Source organism: Pseudorca crassidens, chromosome 21 (genome assembly GCF_039906515.1).
Source record: "Pseudorca crassidens isolate mPseCra1 chromosome 21, mPseCra1.hap1, whole genome shotgun sequence".
Classification (NCBI taxonomy): domain Eukaryota; kingdom Metazoa; phylum Chordata; class Mammalia; order Artiodactyla; family Delphinidae; genus Pseudorca; species Pseudorca crassidens.
Genome location: NC_090316.1, coordinates 14,906,584 through 14,919,532, shown reverse-complemented (window position 1 = coordinate 14,919,532; position 12,949 = coordinate 14,906,584). Strand labels below are relative to the sequence as shown.

Here is a 12,949-nt window from a genome sequence, read left to right as displayed (position 1 = left end):
CATGCAAAAAGTATTTTAGTAATTGAAAAAAGTATTTTCAATATTATAGAGTGGTTTGTTTTTGTTTTGGTTTATTTGGTTTTTTTGGCCGGGCCACATGACATGTGAGATCTTAGTTCTGCAAACAGGGATTGAACCCTAGCCCCTAGCATTGGAAGTGTGGAGTCTTAACCACCAGACCACCAGGGAAGTCCCATTATAAAATATTTTGATAAAATATACATCCAATAATTTAACAGATAATAATAACTGCATTGAACAGTACTAATTGAGCCATCAGGTAATGAATTAAAGTAATTTTACAGAGAAACACAGGTTTTATCCCTCAGAAAGAAGCTTATACTCGAATTGGGAGGTATAATGAAGCTTATACTCGAATTGGGAGGTATAATGAAAATAACACCTATATATGCACATTTATTAAGGCTCAAATCAAAACACTAACTTGTGGTCCATGGATTATATGCAAACTGTGGGTTTTTTCCTAAAAAGATGGTCACGGTCCATAACTTCTGTGAATTTCTTAAAGAATTCTAACCACTACCACCCCCGCAAAAGCTAAGAATGACTGCTCTAAAATTTTCATTGGGGAAAAAATGACTAATGCATTCTTAATGTCTGCTTCCATTAACATTTCTTTCTCAATGTTAGTTACTGGTTAAGTTATGTATTTTGCTTTGGTTACCATTTTTTTCTAGTCAAGGCTTTCTGGGTCACAAGATAAAGATATCACTTCACACTAGTTTAAGGGAAAAAGACTTTATGGAAGGCTCTCGATGTGGCTAATGGAATCCAAGGGCATCCAGCCTGGCTGGGACCAACACAGGACTGGCCCAGGAAGCTGGCAGCCAGCTTCCCTCGCTCGAGTTCTCTCAAATTATCTGCTCTGCTGATCTCTCAGCGAAGCAACCACCACTGCTCATGCGTGCCCCTGACCCGGCGTGCCTGCCCTCACTCCCTAGTGTCCGCGTCCTCCGTTCACTGCCCTGCAGGAATGACTAAATAGTGCCTCACAGCCCCAATTCAAAACTCTCAGGATTGAGACTCTTGTTAGTCCCACTGCTAATCCCATCAGCTCTAGCCAGGAAGGCAGCATCCTGTGGAGCAAGTGTGACGCTGCCCCTGGAAAGGGGAGCAGAGGCGGAGAGACACCCCATCTGTGTCTCCCACTCCACTCAACTGAACATGAACTTGCTTGTCCGTATGCCTGAACTTCAGGAACTTTTCATTTATATGAGTCTTTAGAATCTGAAATGAAATACTCTCATTTCCTATGGAGATGATAATTAAGAGAGAAAACTTATTGATCTTTTAGATCAAAATCTCCATTATGTTATCTTTATTGCAAACCAAGCCTTGAGGGATTTGTGTCACTTCCCATGTTACAGTTTCAGATCCTGGCCACCATCACCACCACTGCCACACACACCCACATACTCACTAGCTAAAAAGACAGATGCCTCCTTGAATATTTAGCTTAAAAGTTGTCACGGTTGGCCTGTTGATTGATATCAACCATCTGAAGAGGTGAATCCCAACCTGCAGTGCTGCATATATATTTTATTTCACAAACTCTCTCCTGTTTCCAAGAGTGCTGTGAGATTTGTATGTTTTTCTTAATGAATTTAAATGAATATTGCTTTGAGAATTAAGTTTGACCATTTTCCAGTACCCAGTAGGCTAATAATGGACGTGGAAGCCCCCATGGGGAATCTGTTCAATTGGACGAACGCAGGAGACCCACCCCGTTATCCACCATTCACAGTAGTGGTGGCTGCCGACATTCCCTTCAGCTTCTGATTCCAGCCAGAGTCTTGCTGTCATGGACTTCACAGGAGGGTCATCATCCCCCCCCCCCCCATTAGTGAGGAAGTCTGGAAACCATCAGCTTGTTACCTGAAAACTGGGTTTGCCTCTTTTTGGGCATCGAGCCAAAAGACACAACCAAGCCACAGATCAGGAGAAGGAAGGGTTTATTATTACTTGCAGCAAGTAAGGGGAACACTGGGGATCTTACCCAAAGCAGTGTCTCTCTGAACCACAAAATTGGGGAAGCTTTAAGCTAAGTGTACATGCATATTCATGAAGGGGCTTGAGCAGAGGAGAATTCAGCACAGAATTGGGGCAGAGGTCAACGGAGTCCAAGCTTCGGTTGATTGACGTCAGGAGTGTCAGGTCATTCCCTCCTCTACCTGCGGGGGAGCCTTCGTTCCTGCAGAACTCAAAGACATTATTATGTATATCCCTTGAGGAAGAACTAGGACTCTGCTTCATCGTTTCACTATTGTTTGACCGCCTTTTCTCTGTTCCTATATTCCTTTGTTCCCTTAGCATCATTAATTACTGAGACATGTTCAAGGGCGAGCACTGTGGCCAGACTTAGATCCCAAAATGGCTTCTTCTCATGTCAGGAAAGCCCCCTAACCTATCTGCTTACAAGCTCATAGGTCCTCTACCTTGGCTGTTCGTCAGCCCCCCAGGCCAGACCTCATAGTCTCTGAAAAATTTAAAAGCTTTCCAGGTGACACACAGCCCCCAAGTTTGAAGACTGTTACATTTGATGGAATTTTCAGACAAATGTGTGGCATAAATTGCAAAACAAGGGTAGGGTTGTTTTTTCTGTTTTGTTTTCCCGTATTTCAGTTTCATTATAAATATGTCTCATTCAGTACATAAAATTTGGGGGGAAAAAAACCATATACAACCCCAAAATAAGGAGAAAACCACTGGTACCATTTAATCGTATTTTCTACTAATGTTTCCTATCCATATATTTTATATAACTAAGGCCCCAGTGTAAATACACAAAGACTATTTGGTTTTATTTTGTACTACTTGACACTGTAAGGAAGCATTTTCCAGGCAAGGCAGGCAGTATGGTTATCAGAAAATTAGAAGTAAAAATCCTCCCATCACTTTAAGGTCCATCCCTCCCACCCACCTTAGCCTCACTAGGTCAAAACAAGAACTCGCCACAGTTAAAACACAAAAACAGGTAGTCAAGACTTGACTGGTTTTACCTCAGAGCCTACCGGATAAGGGCTCTTTTAATAACAAAGCTTCCATTTGGGGATACTGAAGTGCCTTCCCCTTCAGAGTCTATGGGCCACTTGCTTTGATGTGCAGTTCCCTTTAAACCTTGCTTGTTAGGCACCTGGAAATTCCTGAGACGATCTTTAAGTCAACAATACAGATTTCTGAGCCTCGACCAGACCTGATGTCCCCTCCCTGCCTCCCCGAAGCCTCTTCCGAAGGCAGTCTGCCTGGGGTGATAATGGGATCCCAGCCCCAGAGGGAGCGCCCATCCCGACTTACCACCACCCAAGTGCCAGAAGGGAGCTGCCAGCTGGAGGTGGCTTTTCCTGCCCTTAAGTGAAGGTGTTCGTTGACCCCCTCAGACTTCTGACAGCTCCCTCAAAAACTGCTTGCCAAGGCCAGGAGTCCTTGTCAATGGGCACCTGTCCTCTCTGGAAATCTGTAAATTCTCTTTGAATAGTTTATATTTCAATTAGGTTACTGTGCATAATTACGGAGGGTGACTCATGGAGAAATGAAACAGCTTAGAGAAATGATCACATCTATACTATATTTATATGCACACACGTAGACTGTCCATAAAGTACAAGTGTAAAGATTATGTGTACGTGAAAAAATACTATAAAGGAGAGCGAGCCAGACTTCATTCTAGATGACAATCACCCCACCTGTCCCTTATGATCCATGGGCAGGTGTGGAAATGACACACCCTCCCTCTGAAGCCCCACCAGACAGTACAGATCTTTTTCAACTTACAATGGGGTTACCTCCTGATACACCTATCGTAAGTTGAAAATACCATAAGTTGAAAATGCATTTAATACACCTAACCTACAGAACGTCATAGCTTTGCCTAGCCTACATTAAACATGCTCAGAACACTTACATTAGCTTACTGTTGGGCAAAATCATCTAACACAAAGCCTACTTTATAATAAAGTGTTGAATATCTCATGTCATTTATTGAATACTGTACTGAAAGTGGAAAACACAATGGTTGTCTGGGTCCAGAATGACTGTCAGTGTATTGACTGTTTACCCTCATGATCGCAGGGCTGACCCGAAGCTGAGACTCGCTGCCACTGCCCAGTGTCACCGGAGAGCATGCCGCCAGCCCAGGAAAAGATTAAACTTCAAAATCGAAGTACGGTTTCTGCTCACTGCCTATCACTTTCACGCCATCCTAAAATCGAAAAATTGTAAGTCAAACTAAGCTGGGGACCATATTCTGTACTTGGTAGCAGAGGAAAGGCCTTTGCCCCTGCAGAGCCCAAGTCAAGGCTTTCCAACTTTGCGTAAAATACCGCTGTCTTACAAAGTAAACGTGAGCAGAGTAGTTTAACAAGAATGGCTGTTGTCTTTCAGGTAAACCATAGATTCTTTAGAAGTTGAGACAAACTAAAGCCTTCACGATCAATCACTCTCTAAAAAAATCATTCCAAAAATGTACTTCATTCATCAGAATGTTGCCTTTTTCCAAAAGAAATTTGAAGTGGGTTAAGGTAAAGAATGTGTACACATTAAGATTAACAAAGTAGGGGGGCTTCCCTGGTGGCGCAGTGGTTGAGAATCTGCCTGCTAATGCAGGGGACACGGGTTCGAGCCCTGGTCTGGGAGGATCCCACATGCCGCGGAGCAACTAGGCCCGTAAGCCACAACTACTGAGCCTGCGCGTCTGGAGCCTGTGCTCCGCAACGAGAGAGGCGGCGATAAGTGAGAGGCCCGCGCGCCACGAGGAAGAGTGGCCCCCGCTTGCCACAACTAGAGAAAGCCCTTGCACAGAAACAAAGACCCAACACAGCAAAAATAAATTAATTAATTAATACCCTGTCTTGAAAAACCTCACAGAGACCCACAGAGTTACCCTATTTAAAAAAAAAAAAAAAAGATTAACAAAGTAGGGACTTCCCTGGTGGCACATTGGTTAAGAATCCGCCTGCCAATACAGGGGACACGGGTTCGAGCCCTGGTCCAGGAAGATCCCACATGCCGCGGAGCAACTAAGCCCGTGCGCCACAACTACTGAGCCTGTGCTCTAGAGCCCACAAGCCACAACTACTGAGCCCGTGTACCACAACTACTGAAGCCCACGTGCCTAGAGCCCGTGCTCCGCAACAGGAGAAGCCACCGCAATAAGACACCCACGTGCCACAACGAAGAGTAGCCCCCACTCGCCACAACTAGAGAAAGCCCGTGTGCAGCAATGAAGACCCAACGTAGCCAAAAAAAAAAAAAAAAAAGATTAACAAAGTAGACATGAACAGAGCAAGTGGGAAAATGAGGCGAAGCAGACATCCTAACCCCGAGAACTAGCTAACCACTGTGACTGCCGGTCAGACTTGGCTTCAAGAGCAAGTATACAAGGCAGTTAGCAGGAAACCTGGAACGTGATAAGGGCTAATAAGTCATAGACAGTATTATTATAATTCATAACCAGTATTACATTTCTCAAATACCCATTTTATTTCATCTCATGAAGTTGCAGCTACATTCATTTTTAAGGCTTTAAAATAATTTTGGAACAAGATGCCATTGGATTGGAATCTTTTGGTACAGTGCAGCACCAAGCTTGCTCTTCTAACTCAGGATCATCTGAGACTTGCATTTCAGCAATTAAAAAAGAATGATTGGGAACTCCCTGGCAGTCCAGTGGTTGGAACTCCATGCTTCCCTGCAGGGAGCACGAGTTTGATCCTTGGCCGGGGAACTAAGATTCCACCAGCCAAGCAGCACGGCCAAAAAAAAAAAAAAAAAAGATTAAACTAGCAATGTCCTTTTCCCATACGTTTAGCTCTTCCATCTCTGACTGGAAAATTTGGAGGCAACAAGGTCCCCAGTATTTTGGTCTGCAAAACATCTCTGTGATTCTTGGTAGCCATGACAAATAAGAAAAAAGAGTAACTTCCATTGTTCCCATCACATATAATGGAAGGTTTCAACTATAATAAGACTCTCAAGAAATATTTCTAGTGCAGGTCAGAGAGACACAGAATCGAACCAAACAGGATTTTTCTGTTATCTGTCATCTGGATCTGAGATGCTGCCCTCAAGAACCAACTTGTATAGCCAACGGCCCTAGTGCAGTCCCTGCGAGTCTCCCAGAAATGCCTCATGTCGGGGTCTGGAGTGAGTGTCGCACTTTATACAGCAGACGGTGGCTGGCACCAGTGGCACCATTGCAGACATTAGGAAAACTAGTTGATTCCACCTGGGCACAAAGGCCAAGTCTCTCTTCATATGCCTCCTATAGCTCTTCCTTTTTGCCTTCTGCCAAATCCTTAGGTGAGTCCATCCTGTTTCACCTGAGATGATACCAGAAGGAGGTTTATAAAAGCATTACCTCTCCCCAGGTACCTAGCACAGTGCATGGTGCACACTCAGTAAGTAAATGAATGAGAACCAAACAACATCCAAACAAAAATGACCCTAATAGTTTCCAGTTCAGTCCAGAAAAACAAAACAACCTCACGGCATTTAAAGAAGAGAATGAGTTGTCAAATAAAATTGTCAAAATGAGACCCCCTAGATTTCACCACATAGGCAGCCTCCTGCCTCAGTCAGACCTACCTGATGCCCCTTCATCTCTGTGATCATCCACCTCTCCTCATCTGATCAGAAACTGTCATCAGCTATTACTATTTAGCAATTCTGTCTTAATGAGATTAAGAAGATTGGGGGTGAGAGGAGGGACAGCAGATGGAATATATTCTATTTTCTGAATTGATAAGAAGAGAAAGGCAATGTAGACATGGTCAATTTCCATCATTAATCAAATTGAAAATACTAATTTCCTGAAAAGAAAATTTGTGGGTTCGATGTCTCTTTACTTTTTCTCAAAAAATCTGCATTTGGTCCCAACCCACCAAGTTGAATGTAATTTTCTTGGATTTATCTCAGGCGAAAAACTACCCTATCTCGCTTCGTTCACAGTTAAGAACCTCTAAAAGCTACCTCCTGTCTATTGGAATTTTTATTTAACCAAAGGAATAAGCATTAATACTAATATATGTGTTGTCTACACTGTGATTATGCAAAGCGGAGAAAGTAAAAGAACAATTTGACTTGTAGAGTCTTTACATCATTGTTAAATTCTCCAACCCTGTCCCATCACATCCCCACACTAAAAATCTTCAGAGGTGATTATCAAACTTCATACATGTATTTTAAAAAGTTTGTTTGCATTTATAGAACATGATTCCACCTGTGATGTGAGCCTAGATACACAAACCCTATTTCACTATTAGGATTTTTGTTTGTTTCTTTAAGTAAAATTTCCAGCTGACACATGGTAGATGTTAGAGGTGCTTAACCATGAGGGCAGCAGCTGGCGGCCAGGATTAGAACGCGCCACGCTGGTCTTCAGAGAGCGAGGGGAGAGCCTTTTTCCCCTGACTGCTGAGCGGCAGGACCTCCATCAATCAGCCCAACACCCAATCTCTCAGCTTACAATCGACAGATTCTTAAGAACTTTTTTCTTGCTTTTCTCCTGGAATGTTCCTACCCCAAGATCAAAGCCACGCTCAGAAATATCGCTACATGCTATCTACGCTGATTTTTTTTTTTTTTTTTCAGTGCAAAGCAAGGAAGAGTGGCGTTGGCCCAGTAGTCCAGAAGCTGTTATCCAAGAGATGAGTGAAGGGAGGTTCTAAGACCCTCCTTGTTTTACCTCTGATCCCAGAGGCTTGAACCCCCAAAGGTCAAGATGGTGGCCTCCCTTAGAGCCGTGAAGGATGGGCCCGGAGCAAACTAAGCTGGGCCTGGATGCAGAGAAGTTAGTACACGGGTCAGGGCACGACAGTCCAGGTTGCTAGGGCTGACACCCCGTCCCCCGCCCTCCTCCCCACCCCGCCCGCCCCATTCCCCTTGCTCCCTCTCTGCCAGCCTCCCCTCACTGGCTTCACTGGTTTTACTTGCCCTTTAGCCAGCCCAGTCCGTCCCACAGCAGACTCCCAGCCTCTGCCCTCTCCTCGTCCTCTTCATACCGGTTTCCACTGGCACCTCCTCCTCGACTGCTCTGTCCGGGGCCCTCCGTGAGTCATCTCACCCATGCCCCTGGCTTCAGCTGCCTCCAGTCTGCTAATTGTGGCCCAGATTTCCAACCTGGCTATCACCTGATATCCAAGCTCCGGCCGTCTTCTAGAGAGCACCACCCGATGGCCTCCTAGCCCTGCATTCAACGTGAGCTTCCACCTGACCAGCCTCCCAGAGGTGCCTCACGGGGGGGGGTCTGGAGTGAGTCCCGCTTGATTCCGTCCCAGTTTATACAGTGGCTGCCACCAGTGGCACTATTGCAGACGTTAGGAAAACTAGCAGATTCCATCTGGGCACGAAGAGCAAGCCTCTCTTCATGTGCCTTCTGTAGCTCCTGCTTGTACCTTCTGCCAAATCCCCGGCAGCTGCCTCCTTAGAGGCACCTGAGATGATACCAGTTCATGAAGCATTACCTCTTCTCAGGTGTCCAAGTGCATGGCTTCAAGGACCTGTTCTCCCAAACTAGCAAACTTTCTGTCATGCGCTATTCCTTCCTACACAGTCACCAGCCAGCTCAGCTCAATCCTACATCCTAAGTATCTCGAGACACTGTCCCCTTTTCTCCATCCCACCCACCGCCTGAAGCAGGCTTCATCACCTTCATCCTGTAACGGCTTCCAGATTGCTTTTCATCACTCCCCCGTCTCTGGTTATCTTCCCAAAACACAGAATCCACCACGCCTCCACATGTTCGATGACTTCCAGTCTCCAGCCACACCCCGTGTCTCCCGGCCCCAGCACCCCACCCCCCTGCATGCCGTCAGTCACACTGTCTCCTCAGCTCGGAATGCTCTTGTCTCTGCCTGTCAAACACCCACTCACCATTGAAAAACCCAGTTCATCACAAGCACCCCCAGTCCCTTGGGCAGAGTCAACAGCTCCATGGGCCCGTGGACCTACCTCCTGGAGCTCAGGGCTGTTCCCTTCCTCACTCACTACCTACCCGACTCCCAAGTGCGATACTTCAACGGGCCAGGTGCTCAAAAATGCCTGCTGCCTTTGATTCCACCAGAAGAAGAAAGCTGGAGTCACAGATCGGTTTCCTAACAGTCCCATTACATTGTCATTCTCTCCTGTCCTCACAACAGACACTGTTTACATGAGAATCTAATCTGCTGGGTATTTATTGAAGAGATTTCTAGAAGCAAAGAACAAGCTCTTATGAGGAAACTCTCACCATGGAAGCCTGTTCGGGAGGTAACAGACACCAGCCGCCCCCCGGGAGGGGTCAGTCTTTACCTGGATAACCCGGAGCATGGCAGGGGAGGGCAATGAAAGGAGGAAGAAGGAAAATTTGTTTCCATTAAAAGGTACCGGTGCTGTAAAAACTCCCAGGGTTAGAACCCCTATCCCCGTAACAGCATAAGAACTCCTCGTATGTGTCTAGGTGTACAATTCTATTAGACCGATAGAGAAGTAATGGACTTAATGAACTGCAAAGAGCAAATGACACTACGTGATGATCAGATAAGGACTCTGGGGGTGGGCAGGCTGGGCTGACTCTGCTCTGCCCCCTCTCTGATCGGTCTCTCCGCCCCCACGACTGCCGGCTTCCCCACTGTTTAAGGGGAGCCTGGCAGAGGCTGGATCACGGAAGGCCATGGAAGGCTGGGGAAGGGCTGGAGGGGTCAGAGAGGCCAGTGAGGAAGAGACGGAAATGTCATTTGGCTTGTGGGACAGCAGGATAATGTGGCACCTTCTCTCCATCGCTTTCTCCCCTGCTGGAATCTGGGCTCTGGTTGCCTCTCTCCTGGACTGCTTTCCCTGGTGACTAAGCTCAGTGTCCCACCGCCACCTGTGCCCACCATCACTCTGGTTGCCAGGCTGCCACCAGAGCAGTGTCTCCAAGGGGCTAATGTAACCTTGTCTCTCCCTTGCTTCCCAGGGCCCTCTGCTATTACAGGATTAACCCACGTGCTTCCCAGTCGTAATCCCTGCCGCTCTTCACCTCCCAACCCTGTTGATGGGTCTCGGCAAGTCAACTGTTGCCTCTGTGTACTGACTGGCTCTGCCCTTCTCTTTGCTTGGAATCTCCTTTTCAAGATTTAGGTCATATGTCTTGTCTTCAAGGAAGATGTAGATACACTGTTGACCTAAAACAAATAGAGTGCCAGATATTTCTCCAACAAAAATGGGTTTATTTGGGATCAGCAAAGAATTGTGGAGGGGAGCAAGACGCCACCCCAAAATGCCTCTTTGTCAGGCAGATTATTTCAAGCTGAGAACAGTCAAGGGCCCCAAAGCTCAGAACCTTTGACCTTCTCCCTAACTGCCTAAAGGAGTTTGCATAGCGCGCCTGTTCCCAGAACAGAGCTGTCACCAGAGACATCAGCAGAGAGTATGGGCTCGAGTGGTGGGGGAAATGCCTAGAGACCCGAGTTCACGCTGGGTCCCACTGTCTCTGCAGGCCCAGCAAACATTTATTTACTAAACATTTGCTTTTCCATCTCCATGTGCATTGCCTTCCTCCCCTTTGAAGTCCCAAACCACTACCCCTAACATCCTTTTTTGGCTTTAGATGAAGATGGTACTTAAGGTGAGGGCTTGGGTCATTTTCATGAGTTACTCAGTTTTCCTGGGTCTCTCCCATGTATACATGTTACTGGACTTCTGTTTGATTTTCTCTTGTTAATCTATCTCATGTGCATTTAATTCTTAGACCAGCCAGAAGAACCTAGAGGGGCAGAGGAAAATTTCTTACTCCCCAGCAATTGCAGTTTGGGGTCTGCAGCCATGGTGAGCCAGGGGCAAGGGAAGGAGATTGCTTTTATGGGGCAGGGAGGAGAGAAGTTGGGGAGCTACAGTAAACAAAGAGTCTATGGCTTTTCATTGGCTGAGTGCTAACCAGGAAAGGAGTCTTTCTTCTTCCTGGTGGGCTCTGCTGTCATCACAGGCCCTGAGATCTCCCCTTTCTGGTCTCCCAACTCCATTTAAAATAAATTGAGGGGGACTTCCCTGGCGGTTCAGTGGTTGACTCCAAGCTTCCACTGCAGGGGGCACGGGTTAGCTCCCTGGTCCGGGAACTATGATCCCACATGGCACACAGTGCCACCAAAAAAAAAAGGAAATAAAAGAAATTGAGGTTTCTGTTTATTAATTTTTACAACATCGACACACACAGACACACTCAGACACACATATAGACACTCTCAGACACACATATAGACACACACAGAGATACACACACACCCCCCATACTGCACCATACTGTAAGACTGGGCTAAATCCCTTCCCCGGGCTCTCCTAGCACCCAACCTCTGTCACTGAACTGACCAGCTTTTACTGACAAATCTGTCCTCCTATCTCGATGATAAACCCTTCAGGGTCAAAGACCATGTCCTTTGCAACTTTAGCACCCTGCTTTCCCCACGCTCTATCTGGTTCAGAGTGGGCCGTCAATAAAGCTTTGCTAACTGAACCCAACCATAATTCAAGGCAGGCTGGAGGGACTGGGAAACGGAATGGCTTCCAGGGTGACCGAATGTAAAATTGATTCCCCCCTCCGAATCCCTGGGCAGACTGCAACCTTTCACAGCAATGGACAGTATCACATACCCTCACCCTTCAAGTCTTATCCTTGCCCCTTAAAGCACACATAAAAATTGGACTCCTTGGGCTTCCCTGGTGGCGCAGTGGTTGAGAGTCCGCCTGCCGATGCAGGGGACGCGGGTTCGTGCCCCGGTCCGGGAAGATCCCGCGTGCCGCGGAGCGGCTGGGCCCGTGGGCTGTGGCCGCTGAGCCTGCGCGTCCGGAGCCTGTGCTCCGCAACGGGAGAGGCCACAACAGTGAGAGGCCCGCGTACCGAAAAAAAAAAAAAAAAAAAAAAAATTGGACTCCTAAAACTCAGCCATTCACTGTTGAATTCAAGGCCTTTCTCCAATTTGAGATATTCCACAGAAGAAATCGAGCCATTTCTAGGTAGCCGAAAGGAAACAGAAAAGAGACTGACTTAAAGCTTCATTCAGCTCTCATGTCGTTTCCCATTCATCTCCTATATTAAAACCTTTTGAACGCGGAAGCTACATCTGATTACTCTTTCTGTTTCCCACAGCTCTTAGCAGGATGCTTTGGATATGAACGGCAAAGCGCTGGAGGAGAAGACAGGATAGGATGGACGTGGGCCCTTTGGATTTGCCAGAGGAAAAAAATAACGTGTAACTTGGAAATGTAATAAAACCTTCAAAAGTACGTACCACAACCTATGTCCATTGCAGGAACTCGGCTGTGTTTCTATCCATTCCACGCAGTTTATGCACCTGAGTCGTCTGCTCACCTGTGTCACATCACGGCCACGAGCACAGGCTTTGGGACCACACAGCTCTGGGCGGAATCCCAATCCTGTCACCCACCAGCTGTCCACCCTGGGGCTCAGGGTCCTCACCTGTAAAGAGACGATGACACACCTCACAGGGAGGGTCCAGCACTCAGCTTGGTGCCAGGCACATAGGATGTGCTCTATAAACAGTCGCTATTTGATTGTTGTGGTTGTTATTGTTATGTGGGTCCTCAGTATATTTGAAATGAAAGCAGGGATTCTAAATTAGAGCAGGACACTATTCAAATATTGGTAGAGGTTTGGCAGTTTGGAGAGGTATAATGGGAGAGATCACACCTGAATATATGTAGAGACAAACAACAAATTAGTTAAGAAACTTGTTAAAACCTAAGACTGGCACTAAGCAGGGCGCTTCCTTGGCAAAACAGGACAGGTGGGGAGGAGGGGGGTCCAGCTCGGCCCGCCACGTGGAAAAGGACAGGGAAGGCATGTCCGGCCACTGACAGAGTCTCGGGTCTCAAACCTCATTTAGGTCCCTGGTGGCAGCAAGTTCCCACCTGGAGAGGGGGAAGCAGCCCAGGAAATCCAGGGATCAGGCGGTCCTGA

General features: G+C 46.7%; 1 long non-coding RNA gene across 1 annotated transcript; it reads left to right on the top strand.

The window, feature by feature from the left end:
* The first annotated feature begins 7,963 nt into the window (after positions 1 to 7,963).
* Positions 7,964 to 12,419, top strand: LOC137215911 (uncharacterized). Its single transcript, XR_010939482.1, has 3 exons — positions 7,964 to 8,490; positions 9,156 to 10,803; positions 12,119 to 12,419. It is a non-coding gene; the product is annotated as an uncharacterized lncRNA (long non-coding RNA).
* The last annotated feature ends 530 nt before the right edge of the window (positions 12,420 to 12,949 follow it).